At 35.6% G+C, this 16,509-nt stretch overlaps 1 long non-coding RNA gene across 1 annotated transcript in view; it reads right to left on the bottom strand.

The window, feature by feature from the left end:
• Nucleotides 1-9,668: 9,668 nt before the first annotated feature.
• Nucleotides 9,669-16,509, bottom strand: part of LOC309621188 — a 1,076,444-nt gene continuing 1,069,603 nt past the window's right edge. The window contains exon 3 of the long non-coding RNA XR_014239801.1: nucleotides 9,669-16,212. This is a non-coding gene — a long non-coding RNA (uncharacterized lncRNA). The remainder of the gene's footprint in view (nucleotides 16,213-16,509) is intronic.

Below are 16,509 nucleotides of genomic sequence, written 5' to 3'. Positions count from 1 at the left end.
GATAATTTATGAAGAATGGTTAAGATCATTTTATTGTCATAGTGATGGTAAACAACAGAATGTCCTGAACCCTACAGCTGTAGGAATTTAGGTTAGATGTATGGTTTTCCTCAGAGAGCACTGCTAAAGAGCGTGCAGTGCTTTAGTTAAGGAGGTTATAGGAAGTGGAGAGGAAGCAGGGATTATGGAGATAAGCATGTTAAATAATAGATATGTGAATGCAGAGAGGAGCATGAACTCCACAGAGAGAGAAGAAGCATTTTGAAGAAAACACATTAGGAATAAGAAAGGAGAAACAATATGGGACTTGAGTTACTCTAGGTTTATTTGGATTGGTGGATTGTTTAAAACCTCTCCACAAATGTAGAAGAGTCTGAGAAAAAAAAAAGATACAGGAAATGTTCTGGAAGTTATTTACTCAGTTGTACTTAGTTGTGTGTTTATGTGTGTTTTGTGTTATTTATGTGTCAGCAATAAACGCTTGTATATTTATGAACCACAATAGAAAGAATTATAAGTTAGGGCACTGGTGTTATATTCTTTGCTCAAAAATATAATGGAATGAAATAAAGATATCATATGAGTTTTTAAATAATTTAATTAGATCACATAAAATAACTATGATTAATACTACAACTTAGGAAGAACAATACACAGAGATGAATAACTCACAAATATATTTGTATTAATATAATAATGAAGACTTACCTTTTTTAAGAAGGGAAGGTAGGAAATTCAGAAGCCAAATTAACTGTCTTAGTAGCTCTTTAAAAAGATCTTTATGAAAATCTAAGGAATGTAAAGACAAAAACAAAGAAAAACACTGCATGAAGCAATTTTACATATAGTGTGGAAGCAAACACATCAACCAACCAACCAACCAAAACCCTAATGTACCAAATGAATGGAGGTTTGTGATAAAATATTATGACAATAGAATAGAGTTATTTCAATAATGTTTAGGAAATAAAATAAAAGCACCACTTGAAGGGGGAAATGATCTAATGTTACCAGATAACTGAAAGAATAAAAAGGGGAGAGTAGAACTACACAGCTCCTATGTCCTTCCATCTTTTCTGTCACAGAAAATAGAAGATACCAGTAAGAGGACATTGATTTCCAAAATAATCAAGGTGATTGTATAGTGATTGCTAAAAGCTATCTAGATTTTTTTTAATGCAATAAACTATAGCCTGGCAAGATTGATATTACTCTAAGATATAAATCTACAGTAGATTATCAAACAGATTGTCAATATTTAAAAATACAGGAAATCATCCCAAGGATGTAAGATATATTCAATAAGAATAATTAAAATGAAGGGTAAATATAGTTGTTTATTTTAAAATATTTTCTATATCAAGGGATATTGACTGGACGTGTATGATTGATTTCAAAGATTTTTAGTACAATTTAAAAAATTAAGGTATGTTAGTTATAGGATAGTAAACTAGGTACATTCATAATTAATTAAAATTTATTGTTGGTACATGAGAATAACACTTTAATACTCAGTACCTGAGAAGACGATTTGTCACATAACATAAAAATATGGGAGAAGTAAAAGTAGCATGTAAAGGTGAAAATTTTCCATTTGTAGAAGCATTGCAAATTTAGTTAATAATCCTTAAAGAGTTTCAGTGTATTAGGTGATCTGTTGTCGTATAACAAATTACCTCAAACTTTAGGTCCTTAAAACAACAAACATTTATTATCTCACAATTTCTGTGGGTCAGGAATTTGCACATGGCTTAGCTTGATGTCTCTGCCTCAAGGTTTCTCGTGAAACTGTAGTTAAGATATTGGCCAGGGCTGTGGCTTTCAGGTGAACACATGACTAGAGGTAGAATCGCTTGCAAGCTTCCTCATATAGCCTTTGGAAGGCCTCAGTTTGACCAGAGACATTCGCTCATTGTCATGTGGTCCTCTCCATAGGGTTACTCACAACATGGCAGCTTGCTTCCCCCAGAATGAGAAAAAGAGCAGGGATGAACGCTACAGTCCTTTTGTAACCTAAACTTGGAAGTTATATCTCATCATATTTGTCACTTTTTTTTTCTATTTGGCTAGAAGCAAGTCACTAAATCCAGTCCATAGTGAAGAGGTAGGGGATTCATAAGGATACAAAGACAAAAATTTGAGGAAGTAGGAATCATTGGAGGCCATCTGGGAGGCTGCCTACTGGTCTCCGATTATTCACATCTCCCCCACATGCAAAATACACATTTTCCCTCTTAAGTTTCACAAAAGACTTACTCCGTTACAGCATCATCTCAAAATCCAAGATCTTATCATATAAATTAAGTTCAGGAATGGACGAACCTTTTGAGTGTAGTTCTTTAAGTCCGGCTATTCCTGCACAATTTTTCTTAATTTATAGACCTGTGAAACTAAAGAGATAAGCCATCTGCCCCACACATCCAACATAAAATGGTGATACAATCCTGAGATAAGTGCTACAGATGCTCCTGTTAAAATGGGGGGTAATTTGGAGCCATGAAAGATTCACTGTTCTATAGAAATTCTGAAATCCACCTGTAAAAGTGTTAGAAGTTCCTCGATAATGTCCATGGCTCTCACCTCCACCCTCTGAACTCTACCTTATGCAGTGTAGGTGCTGGTTAAGCTGTATTTGAGAGGCTGTTGTCTTTGCATCTGATGTTGGTAGAGCTGGAAGTCCACAGGGAAGGTTGTCAGGTAAAGAAGGTGGGTGCAAAATGCAGAGAGCAAGAATAAATTGGAACCTACAAGCACGAGGTGGAGACAATGCGGACAGACCAAAACTATGTCAGTTCTTGTTTAGTTGGAGAAGCTAAAGAATTGTAAGAAAATAAATGTTAGTTGTTTTTAGCCACCATGTGTGTGGCAATTTGTCATAGCAGCCTCTGAAAACTAATGCAAAAGCCAAGGTCCCTAATAGCAACCTATCAAATTACACCATATCTCTGTTTGTCTTTCTCAGTCTTGTCTTATCCAATATACTTTACAATGATTTTAATGAGGATAAGAATTCAGTTTTTTTAATTAATTAATTAATTAATTAATTAATTTTTGGCTGTGTTGGGTCTTCGTTGCTGCGTGTGGGCTTTCTCTAGTTGCGGCGAGTGAGGGCTACTCGTTGTTGTGTTGCGCGGGCTTCTCATTGCAGTGGCTTCTCTTGTTTCGGAGCACGGGCTCTAGGTGCACGGGCTTCAGTAGTTGTGGCACACACTCAGTAGCTGTGGCTTGTGGGCTCTAGAGTGCAGGCTCAGTAGTTGTGGCGCATGGGCTTAGTTGCTCCGAGGCATGTGGGATCTTCCCGGACCAGGGCTCAAACCTGTGTCCCCTGCATTGGCAGGTGGATTCTTAACCACTGTACCACCAGGGAACCCCAAGAATTAAGTTTTTGAATGATGAAAGCTGAGAGAGTTTCTCATTAATTTTAGATATTAGAGGGGATCTCAACTATGATCATCCACCAGCAGCATCAATTTTTTGTGTTCTAGAACTGCTAGCAGATGTACTAATAAACTTATATTCAAATAACTTGATTTATGTTGTCTGTTCCAGAACTTCAGTCACAACTTGATGGTAATTTTCTGTCCTTATGTACAAGATTCAACTGAAAAATGCAACATGAAAAAGACATGACCTAATAAAAGGGGTATAAAATTCTTCAATTTTTTAATGGACTCAAACTAAGTGTGAGTCATTATTTTGACTGACTTAAATAACAATGGTTGTGGTAAGGGAATGAGGCTTAGATTTCCGTGCCTGGAATTCTTATATTTTCTACCCAGGGTATCCCATGTCCAGTAATAGGGCCTTTGAGAAATCAAATGAATAATCAGAAAGTATCTTGGTGACCACCAAATTGGAAAAGGAAAAAGATAACCTTGGGAGATATTTCATCTAGGCCATTCCTGTACCATTTTTGCACCCTAGATCCAATGCCTGAATAAACACTGGAAAATTATATATTGTCTTTTCAAAACTCCATACTGACCACTCCCTTAAATTAATACAAATTTTACTCAATTAAGGTATAATGTAATTTTTTTTTCCATTTTGCCTGGCTTCCACAATATTCTTGTCCTGACTCCCTGAGATTTCATGGATAAAATGTTAAGGAGAGAGTTAGGAGGCTAATAGCATTATCTTCTTCTGCCTCAAAGTCCTTGATAATTACATAGGTGAGATCCTAATTTTACTTATTATATTTGGTTCTTCCTAATTTCTGTTCATCCTTAGGAACTGAGGTTTGGGAAGAAGAGGTGATCAATTCCCTACTCTCATGTTTTGATCTTATAGTAAGGAAAACAGACTCTTATTTGATCAAATCACATATGCACTTCTTTTACTGCTGTATTTGAAGGAGGACATTATCAAATTGGAATACCAGGAAGAAAACAATCAGAATTTTTAGGGACTGCAAAATCAGGTTTTATGAGGATTGATTGATGGTTTTGGGGATATTTGGCCTGAACAAGAGGAAAACTAAGATGGCTGTTATAGCTATATGTTATGTATAAAGGCTATCATGTGAAAAGGGATTTATTCTGTGTAGCTGTAGATTTCAGAACTAGGTGGCAATAAACAGAATTTTAAAAGAATCAAACTTCAGTTAAATAGAAAATAGATTTTTAAAAATCATTTATATTTGTCCAAAAAATCAAACATGTTGTACAGTATTGACTTTCTTGACACTAGAAGTATTTAAGAAAGATCAGATCATCATTTATGTATGCTATAAAGCGGATTAATGAATTTTATAAAATATATGAGCTGGTTACATCTAAGGCAGGAATTTTAAACCTGGAATATATGCTCTGTAAGAGATCTTCAGATTTTCTTTAAACTACCTATAGTTAAGCAAAATTTTAAGTGTATTTCATTGTACATTTTTCTAAAGAGAAGGCTTACAGCATTAATCGGATGCTCAAAAGGGTTTTGACTCTTGAAAACTTAGAAATCCTTGCTGTAAGTTTTCTTGCAACTCTGAGGTTCCAACATTCTATTCAAAGTAATAATGTACCTTTAAGTGTATAGCTCTGTGGTAATTATTTTTTTTTGATCTTTTATGAGTTTAGAAAAATTCTAGCTTCTTCCACCCACATTGCTGTCAATTTGTTAATTTTTTTGGCCTCTGCCCAGTAAGTATTTATTTTGGTGTTGAATGGTTTATTTGTGATAGAAAAGTATATGGCTTCCACTTATAATTGCTTTAAGAACATAGTTTGTTTATTTTTGAGGTTATGAAGCATCTGTTGCATCAGAAATATGAGTTCATATAATCTACTCAGTATCTCTGGAGCTTTGAAATTGTTAAATAAAAACGATTAATAATTGTCACAATGGGCAAAGTCAAAGGAAATAGATTTCTAAACTATTAAATATAGCTGAGAGACTATTAAAAATAGCAATTGAAATGAGTTCAAATGAATTGAAAGGTCGTTTTATGAATTTATATATGGAAGAAAATGTGTCTCTGAGGGCAAAATTGTTCCCTCCAGTACCCAATATCAAGAACTTTAGTGCACTTTGTCCTTCTTTATAATTATTGCTGGGAATTGAAGGGCTCTGTTTTCTGTTAGCCACTGGGGAAATCAGAGGAAAATGACCTTTAAATAAATAATTATAAACTAGGTTTCACTGCCATCTTCAATCGCTTCTCTCCTTTTGAACAAACTTTTAATATGTTTTTCTGATTATTCTGAAGAGTAGATTTTGAATAAATTTGGGCTTTGAAGTACTTTAGAAAGATTTCTATCTAGATTCCTCAAATCTGTTAAAGAGAGAGGAATATAAACTGATGCAGCAGCTTAAGTACATCTGGAATAACCAAGAAAGAAACACATTAAAGTTAATTAAGACCAAAAAAAAAGCAGCTTTTATCTCATACTTATGTGGATGAAAAAATGATTCTAAATTATAACATTTCTTTAGCTAAATTGGCCAAATGCATATCCAGGGAGATATAGTTTTTCAGCCTGAGATTTCTAGATCACTCAGCTAGTTATCTACTTCCATCAGGATAAGCAGGTATACTGGGGCTTAAAGCTAACTGTAGGTTGTTGCTTCTTTCGCCTTTCATCAAAAATGAGAACATCTGTAATCATCACAGAAGGATGCTGGCCTGTGCCTCTTGGATGATGTCCAGCAAAGTTCTCCAGTGGGCTAAGCTTGGATAGCCCTGCATGAGGAGAATAGACAGTTACTGAGGAATGGCTGAGAGGAAGTAAATTCTGAGTTTGTAAAACAAATATAACCCACACTGTAAAATAAACTAGAATGTGTAATATAAAATGTGGCAAAGAAATGAGATATACTTAAGGATAAACTTAAAGATGTATTTTATAAGAAACAAATTTAACAACGTAAGAAAGAAATTATCATGATAATTTTCATTGTTGTTACATAAAAATGTACTAAGCAAGAATACATTCAAATCTAAGTTGTAGCTCAGTGTCTAGACACAAGGAAATGCTTTTTGAGAGGAGACAGAAGGATGTGGGAGTGGGCTTAGATCATATTTCACAATGAAGATAAAGTGATAAAGATTAAGTGACTGCAGTTGTGTTTAAGTACAGACAGTATTGTTGTGTGATAGGAAGTGGAAGGAAAGGCAAACCCAAAGATACGAAGAAAGAGGAAGCAAACTATGAAAGAGAATGACAATTAAAAATATTTTTAAAAATGAAAAAGGAAGAGAGAGGAGAGAGGAAATGAGTGAGGGAGGTAGAAGAGGTGTGAACAAAAAAGAATGAAAACAGGTAATTATTTTTATGCCTGGTTTGGATCTATACCAACAGACATTTCTCATATTACATCTGCAGTCCTAATTTTCTTATTAGATTATCTGCTATAGAGTCAACTCTTCCTTTGGGGAGAAAAGAGGCAACAGTGGCTTTTTCAAGGATAGTCCCCAGCTAGATTTCCACACTGCTCTCAAATTATAACCATAAGCTGTGATTCATATGAGATAAAAGGTATATTTATTTTAAATTTCCAACAGAGAAAACCTACAAAAAGAAAAATATATATTGTTCAACAATAGTTATGTTCCACAATTTCCTAGAGATTTGACCATAATGTTCTCTCTTGGAGGGTGGTGAAAATGAATGATTGGATGACCTCTGAATTACTGCCCATATCCTTTAAGTGATTTTCTCCCAAATCTTCAATATGTCTACCTGGATTCACAAAATATATAGTTAAGACATAGTCTTTCATCCTTTGTCCTATACTCCAGATTCTGAGCTTTCACTCAACTTTACACAAAGCTGTGCATTGCTCATGATATACCTACCATAGAGGTCATGACCTGAAGCTTCGAAAAAGATCTGAATATGAATCCCACTTCTGCCTCTCATTAGCTCTATGACCTTAGAAATTTATTTAAAATCTCCCCATAAAATGGCAGTGGTAAGAGCTACCTTGAGATATTGTTTTGAAGATTAAAGAACATACAATTAGCACAATGCATGACACATTTAAGTGTTCAATATATATGGGCCTTTGTTGTTTTCATTCGTAAAGGTACTATGTGTTCTCCACCTCATCTAAGAGTTTGCTCTCCAGGTTCTCCACTCCACTCTGGCTAGAGTCATCATATTTTCTCAGAGACAGGGTTCACTTTTAACTGCTTATGGAATTGGTGACAGAAGACAGGTATCAGTCTGTTGTGCTCAGTATCCAGAAGAAATAAGCAAGATATAATGAAGCCTTCTAGAGAATACTTTATTACTTCCAACATCTCTTTCAGTTTACCCCTAAATTATTGTAGCAGTCAATAATATGAACTCAAATGGAAGTTAACCCTTAAAAATGCCCAATCATATTATTATATTTTTTCAATTTTAACTGGAAACTTTTATAGAGGTAATTGTGAATTCACATGCAGTTGTAAGAAATAATAAAAAGAGATTCATGTACCCTTTATCCAGTTTCCCCTGATAGCAAAAACTATAGTACAATATTACCACCAGGATATTGGCATTGATACAATCCATCCATCTTATTTAGGTTTAGTCAATTTTACTTGTATTCATCTGTATGTGTGTTTGTGTGTGTGTGTGTACTTGCTCATGTGTGTGTGTGTGTGGTGTTAGCTTTATACAGTTTTATTATATGTGTAGGTTTTTGTATCTGTCATTACATTCAAGGTACTAAACAGTTACATCACCACGTAAAATTCTTTGTATTGACTTTTGATAACTACAAACCTCCTTCCCACTGACTACACTCCCTTGCCAGAAACTACTAATATGTTCTGTTTCAAAAAATTTCTCATTATTTCCTCTTCATATATTAGTCATTTTTTTTTTACAGCAAAGGAGAGATTGAGGACATATATAGGTAAAGAAACCCCTTCCCTTCAGAAATCTGGCCAAAAGAAGGAAAGATTATGACTCTCATGCATTAATAATTTTTGTCCAGGTTACCATAAATAATATTTGACTCTACTATATATGTAAAATAATTATGTGGCCTCTGATACAGGATTAGCACTTGCTAAGTCCTCTTTAGTTCTATCATCATCTTATTAATATTATTATTATAAATTATAAATATTATGTCTAATTTATACTCGTATTTCCTTGAACACATTATTACCTTTCATGCCACTGTGCCTTTGATTTCTCTGGAGTATCTGTCATTATCCAATGGTATAATACTTATTCTCAAGACCTAATTTTTAGAAATCCCCTCTGAACCCTATCCTTTCTCATTATAGTGTATGACATCAGGCAGAGTCCAGAACATTCCACAGGATTGACTCACTCATTCTTCCAGCTGCTGAGACCGTTGGCTGCTGACAGTCTTCTGTGTTCTTTTCAAGGCTTGGCTCTCTGCTATAGTATGCTGTTTTGCTCTAGGTCACACATCCACCCTTCCAGGGGCAAACCACATCCAATTACTGGTCAATGCAGGGGTGGAGGTATAAAGTCCAGGTTCCCTGTCTTCAATTTCAGCCAATTCTCAAGGATATTTCAGCACCAGAGCTCCCCCATGGGACCGGCTGAGGCTTTTCTTGAGACTGTGTCAGAATCTTTCCCTATCTTCTTTCGTTCTCCCAGAGGTTACTCCCCAATAAACTTACTGCAATCAAATATCAGTTTAAAAGTTTACCTCCCAAGAACCCAACCTATAAAAGTCATTCTCTACCACCATTGTTTTTCCTCTATGTTTTCAAATATTCATGTGAAAACTTTTATAGGATTTGGATTTTATCAAAATTAATATTTCTCCCCAGTCATATTTGCTTCTTATTCAACACTCTTGCTCAGGTAACATTCATTCAATTACTAAACACATATTAATTGAGAAATTACTATATACCATGTACTCTACAAAATCCTAGAGATACAATGGTGATCAAAACCAGAGACAGACATTTTTTTAAAAATATTTATTTATTTATGGCTGTGTTGGGTCTTCGTTTCTGTGCGAGGGCTTTCTCTAGTTGCAGCGAGCGGGGGCCACTCTTCATCGCAGTGCGCGGGCCTCTCACTATCGCGGCCTCTCTTGTTGCAGAGCACAGGCTCCAGACGCGCAGGCTCAGTAATTGTGGCTCACAGGCCTAGTTGCTCCGCGGCATGTGGGATCTTCCCAGACTAGGGCTCGAACCTGTGTCGCCTGCATTGGCAGGCAGATTCTCAACCACTGCGCCACCAGGGAAGCCCGAGACAGACATTTTTAAAGTAAAATGTACATATAACCTTGTTCTTTTTGTGTTGTTCTTTCTAAGTTGGCTAGTTTGAACTACAATTCTTGGCCTTTTTCTCTGCCAAGAGGGAAGATTCCCTGTATTCATAGGATAGAAATCAGCATTGCCTCAAGTAAAACAAGACAGTGAAGACTTATCTTACGAGAAATTGATAAAGAAACTGTATCATTAATTTATAGACTTTGTCAGCTTAATATTTTTCATACTTGATGTCCTTGAATTTCTAACTACATCCCTGTGCCAGACCTCTCTGGAAATAAGGATGGTCCACCTGCTCTTTATGTGTGGCCCTTCTGCGTCTTTCTTCTGTCTCCCAAATCCTTTTAGCACTGAAGTGGTTAATATCAGAAACACCTTTAACTGTGATACTGATCTGCAAGATAGAAAACCTCTTAAAACTAAGCATAATGTGTCCATGTTGGTTACAGTGGATTATTTGGATCCAAGAATGGATAAAGAGGCGAACAATAGGGCAATTACAAGAGGTACTCGTCAATAAGGGGTGCCAGAGAACAATATCCCTGGTATGTTACAATGGGAAACTTTGTGTTTATCACTATTCTTCTCAGGGAGAATAGTGTATATGATTGAAAAGAAAATAACTGGAAAAGGAGAAAAACTGCTTGGGATGGGACTCCTGGGCGGGGCGGTGGGAGGATGCTCACATAACAGTGTGTGGTCACTAATGTGCCTTCCTAGGAGGTCAGGTATGATCCACTGCATGCATTTATTTTTTGAGCAGCGTCTGCAAATTTGGGGCCAGGAACAAATTTCTTTTTCTACTAGTCTTCCTTGTCAACCCTTTCCCATAAACCAGGGGTCCCCAACCCCTGGGCCATGGACCGGTACATGGACCGGTACCGGTCCATGGCCCGTTAGGAACCGGGACACACAGCAGGAGGTGAGCAGTGGGCGAGCAAGCAAGGCTTCATCTGTATTTACAGCCACTCCCCATTGCTCGCATTACTGCCTGAGCTCCGCTTCCTGTCAGCATTATGGTGAGTTGTATAATTATTTCATTATATATTACAATGTAATAATAATAGAAATAAAGTGCACAATAAATGTAATGTGCTTGAATCATCCCAAAGCCATTCCCCCACCCTGGTCCGTGGAAAAATTGTCTTCCACGAAACTGGTCCCTGGTGCCAAAAAGGTTGGGGACCACTGCCATAAAAACCATTGAGGCTCTCTTATGACAAAATGACCAATAGATAATAAAGGATAGTGGCTTGAAGGGACAACATATCTTGGCCTCATTTTGCTTGGCACAAGCAGGTGGTAGCAGTTGCTTTCCCGTGTGAAACATTTATACTGACCAGAGGGCAGGAGGTTATGTTTCCGTTTACTTTGGTGTCCTTCAGAATCAGGAGCTGTGATTGAGTAAATTAGCATTACTTTCCTTACAAAAACTTCCAGCACAGTGAGAATGATAGAGAGAGGGTAGGATATGAAAGAAACAACCAGCTTCATCTGTGATGCATGTAATAACCCCGTCTTTCTAAAGGAAAGCTATGGTGAATATTTCACTCATAAGCCATTATGGTGTTGAATAACATACTTATCTCAGGTGAAAAATCAGCATAGCTTGTATAAAAAGATCTACCCTCAAATATTAAATGAAATTTTTAAAATCATGAAATACTTAAATTTCATAAAATGCTTGAAAGTGTTTATTATTCACTTAAAACTGAACACTCAGTGAAATAATTAGTCCTTAATTTCTCAGGTGGCATTGAAACATTTGAATATTCTTGGTCTTATTTCTCCCCTCTTCATTCAACATCCATGTGTTGAAAAACTGACTTGTGTACATTGAAGAATTGTCTTATTTTAAATTATTTTGGATAGACTTTTATGTTCAAAGAGTGTAATTGTAATAAGAAAGAATTTTATGATGATTTATGAAATATAACTTTTTAAAAAGTTTATGGTTATTATGATTCAAAATTTAGAATCTAGTAAACTGTAAAACTTTTAACTTGTGGGAAGGGCTATGTCCTGACACAAAATGTAACCTTTTGTAACCATTAGTAACAAATGGAAATAGTGGTTGTCGATAGATAGTCTCTGTGGACTTATGAAATATAGGATCTCTGAATAGCATTTCAGAATATATCCTCTCTGTATTCTTCCCCTCATTGTGATGGATCTGCCCCCTTGTTCATCATTTGGGATTATATTGTTTAACTGGCTGAATTCAAGAAAAGAATACAAATTTCTATAATTAAAATAAATTTAGGTGGACAATAGGGAAGTTAATTTTAAACTATTCTCTGTATAACTGACTAGATTTTGAAAGGCTATGTGAATGTTTTCTAAATTTTCTTAGTGTCCTGGGTGAACTTCATAAGAAACTATTATTAAGGCTCATAATGATAGAGTATTCAAGTTGGCAGACAGCAGAGCCAGAGTTATCAGGCTTGATTTCAGTGCTCCCAGAGACCTGAGACTTGGGTCAGGTCCTTATAACTTCTACTAGCTATGGATAAGCTATCTCACTTTTCTCATATTTATCTCCTAATGCAAAGGACAAGCAGAAGTGTTCTTTTCCAGGTTTCCTAACCTTGATCAATCAGTTTTCATTATTTGGTTTGGGCTCTCCTGTATTCAATAAAGGTTGAAGAGACTACTCTCTCTGTTCTTCAGGATTCTACCTTCAAATGGAAATTATATTTCCAAAGTCAGTAACTTAGAAACATTGACTTAGAACTGGAAAAACCTTAGAAATCACCATGACAAGATGATTTTAAAGCAAATGCTTTTCCTTTTTAATATCATAATGAATTTTTAAACTATAATCATATCAATGAAAGTTTTAGACACAGAAAAGCCTTTCTCAACATCAGCATCACAAGGAAACTCATCCAGTGTATCTTGTGGGGTTTTTTATACTAATGTATTTTTTTTCGCAAAGGCCTAAAAGTAAACTCTGTCAGAGTGTTTCTTCTTACTAAATCCTTGAGTGATGCTATATGAAACAGGGAGAATAAAATATAACCAATTTCATAATGATACAGCATTCCAGAAATGATTGGATTACATAGAAGAGCATCAAGGTGAAAATCTATAAAATGGTGATTGATATATGGTCTATATATACATAAAAATTTTAATTAAGAATTTTACAGAACGCAGTGTTTGTTGTATCTTTTAGATAGAATTACACTCCCATAACGTTCACCTTAGCTTTTCCCTTTTATAGTCAAACATTTTCTGCCTTCCACTGTCAGTGAAGCATTTCCTTAATAATGATCAGAAATAACACTGTCAAGTTTCTATGCCACATCTTCTTGACATTACATTTTCCAACTACTCTATTAATGCCCTTAGTTTTTAGTTAATGTAAATGTTTTCCTTTAGCTTTCTACCAATCCAATATTTCCTAAATTATTCTAATAGTAGTTAGAAACATTTCTGGACTTGGAGTAAAAATATCTATGCCAAATTCTACCTCGGCTAGGGTTTGAAAGAAAATGGGCAATTCACCTTTACTTAGAGTTTTAATATCCTCATTTATAAAATAGTGATGACATCTACCTTACAAATTTGTTATATAAAATATGAACTCATATATGCAAATAAGTTGTGCAGTAAACATACACTACAACGATAAACACAAAAACACATGTAACCCAAGTATGTCTCATAATCGATGAGTAATTCTGATATCAGGACTTTGTTCTTTTGCCCAACTAAAGCTGTCAATAATTCTATGATATCGTCTACCATTTTAGGTGTCACAGGTTCAAGGGATTATATATGTAGCTGAGAAAAAAGCTATTTAAAGTCACAGCTGACACAGACATGTTCGCTTCCTAAGATCTCAGCATAATATTCTCAGGCTTATGGCCCCTTGTTAAAGAAAATACTTTGATAGACTGCAGTAACACGATAGAGGAAATCTTTAGGGCACTCTCTGGAAGCCCATAAAGAGAACTAAATTACTCTGTATAAAAAAGTGTCAATTTTGAGGTGCCAGAATTGTCCAGGAAGAAGATGGTCTGGGCTTTAGCATGTGGAAGGATGGCTTACACAAAAGGTGAGATAGTAAGGAGAGATTCAGGATCAAGGAGAAAAGAAAATGAAGCCAGGGGATGAGAAAGACAAATGTAAGATACTCAAGGATCCTCAAGAATGATGTAGACATTGGATTTTTTTCTGTGTGAAATATGACTGGTTTTATTTCATTCTTAAAGGTCAAGGTGACTCCAACATGCTAGAGGGTACAGGGGCCCTTGGCAGTAGACAGTTGTGTCACATTGGACTCTTATTAGTCAGGAGATTAACCACATTATTCAATTTCTATAGCACCATATTGAAATGGATGCTAAGACATATGTTTTGAAAACATAGTACCATATAAAGACAAATATTTAAATTAAAAATGAAGTGGTCATCTTTATGTAGGAAAATGAATAACCATTCAGAGAGGTAAATCAGTAGTGTCTAATACTAAAAGTGGCAAATAAACCATTGGAGAATTGGAAAGGATCTACCATTTTGACTAAAGGTCTTACTCTTACATATTTGAATGAATATGTAATCAATTTTCTGCTTTAGAGAAAATTAAAAATGGCATACATTGTAATTAACATATAATAATAAAAATGAGTGATCTAAATAAACACTTAAGAGATGAGATTTGTTACCTATGTATCCTGAAGTGAAAAGTGAAAATTTTTAGATATGGAGAAAGGCCATATTTTCCTGAAGTTATTGTTTCTTAATTTGACGACTCTATAATTTTTTCCTTTTATGATAGCAATATATTTTATAAAATCTTAAGAAAATATAACTAATAATTGATATTTAATCTCAATATTTAAAAAGTGAGCTTTAGAGTAAAGCATTGAAACACATTTTTTTCTCATACATCAGATATAATATATAAAATGATGTTTTTATTCATAGTGTTAAAAAAATTTATTTGCCTAATGAATAATAACTATCTTTTTGTTTAGATGCAAACTGCAAATATTAAATTGATTTTGTTGTCACTGTTCTCCTTGGTGTATTTAGAATATTTAATTCTAAAAGCATTGGTCCTTGAGATTGCCAAACTCAAAATTAATTATAGTTTTCCTAAACATATTGTTTATTTTATTTTATTTTATTTTTTTATTTATTTATTTTTGGCTGTGTTGGGTCTTCGTTTCTGTGCGAGGGCTTTCTCTAGTTGTGGCAAGCGGGGACTACTCTTCATCGCGGTGCGCAGGCCTCTCACTGTCGCGGCCTCTCCCGTTGCGGAGCACAGGCTCCAGACGCACAGGCTCAGTAGGTGTGGCTCACGGGCCCAGTTGCTCCGCGGCATGTGGGATCTTCCCAGACCAGGGCTCGAACCTGTGTCCCCTGCATTGGCAGGCAGACTCTCAACCACTGTGCCACCAGGGAAGCCCTCATATTGTTTATTTTAAATAAAAAATTTTGAAATGTTTTTCATACATATCTCAAAATCCTTTCCAATTAGTGGTTTACAACATACTTACGAAAAAAGTAAATGTAGACATTACCTTCTGCATTTAGAGATGAAAAGTTGGAGCTTAGAGAGTGTAAGGGATTTTTCAAATGTGTGCCTCTCAAATTTCACTGGATTTATGCCACAGAAACCTGAATTCCTACCACTGTTTCTTTTTAGGTTGCAGTGACTAGTAATTCTTAGTCTAATTACCTACTGCACCTGTTTTCACACCCTTCCAACTCCATATGATTCCTAGAAGCTCGTAGTTTTCACCAGCAGATTCTAAGAAATATGAAGAAAATGGTAATGATGTAGACCTTCTACATAAATGTAGGCTTGTGACATTCAATGCTATTTCTATTTTGAATTGACAATGTTAGAAGCAGAGGTTATTTTCTCCTAAATACTAGGCTTGCAGTTAGTCTCTGCTGCCCCTAGTGAGTCTGTATGCATATTAAACTAAGGCAAATGTGATGGTAAACTATTTTCACACATTTTATACCCAAAGATAACACTTTAAAAAAATAGTGAACTCTAACATCGATTAGAATTATTTTAATCCTGAAAGCAGAATGTAGTGTTTGGTAGAGCTATACTCTCATTTTAGTTGCTGACTTTATTTGGCCTCTATAAGAAGGCCCAGTTTCTTCATTTTAATTATCGTGTCAGCCACATTTAGAGTATCTCCTTAGCTTAAGTGGGATTTTATTCCATTTATATGCTGTTATTTGAGCGATGTACTATGCCAAAAACTTAAACTTCTCATTATCATCACTATTATTCTTCTCATTTGAGAGACTTTTAAAACTGAGGTTTTTGGATGTTGAGTGACTTGACTTGTTGAAGAACACACAACTATGTACATATTAAGGTATAAACTCAGATCCTGCAAATAAAAATACAGGTTCTTTCTACCATAATACCCAATAAAGAAAGACGTGATAAATTTTCAAGCAGCAATTCAGAACATGTACAAACATTTACTCTTTGTCAAGTGCTGTGTAAGGTTCCAAGTGTACAAAAATTAGTAAAAACTCCATGCCTGCTTTTTTTTTTTAATTTTTATTTTATTTTTATTTATGGCTGTGTTGGGTCTTCATTTCTGTGCGAGGGCTTTCTCCAGTTGCGGCAAGTGGGGGCCACTCTTCATCGCGGTGCGCGGGCCTCTCACTATCGCGGCCCCTCCCATTGCAGAGCACAGGCTCCAGACGCGCAGGCTCAGCAATTGTGGCTCACGGGCTTAGTCGCTCCGCGGCATGTGGGATCTTCCCAGACCAGGGCTCGAACCCGTGTCCCCTGCATTGGCAGGCAGATTCTCAACCACTGCGCCACCAGGGAA

The sequence above is a fragment of the Balaenoptera borealis genome (genome assembly GCF_965194805.1).
Source record: "Balaenoptera borealis genome assembly, chromosome: X".
NCBI lineage: Eukaryota > Metazoa > Chordata > Mammalia > Artiodactyla > Balaenopteridae > Balaenoptera > Balaenoptera borealis.
Note: the sequence above shows the minus strand (reverse complement) of the source record. Positions and strands in the feature narration are given on the sequence as shown.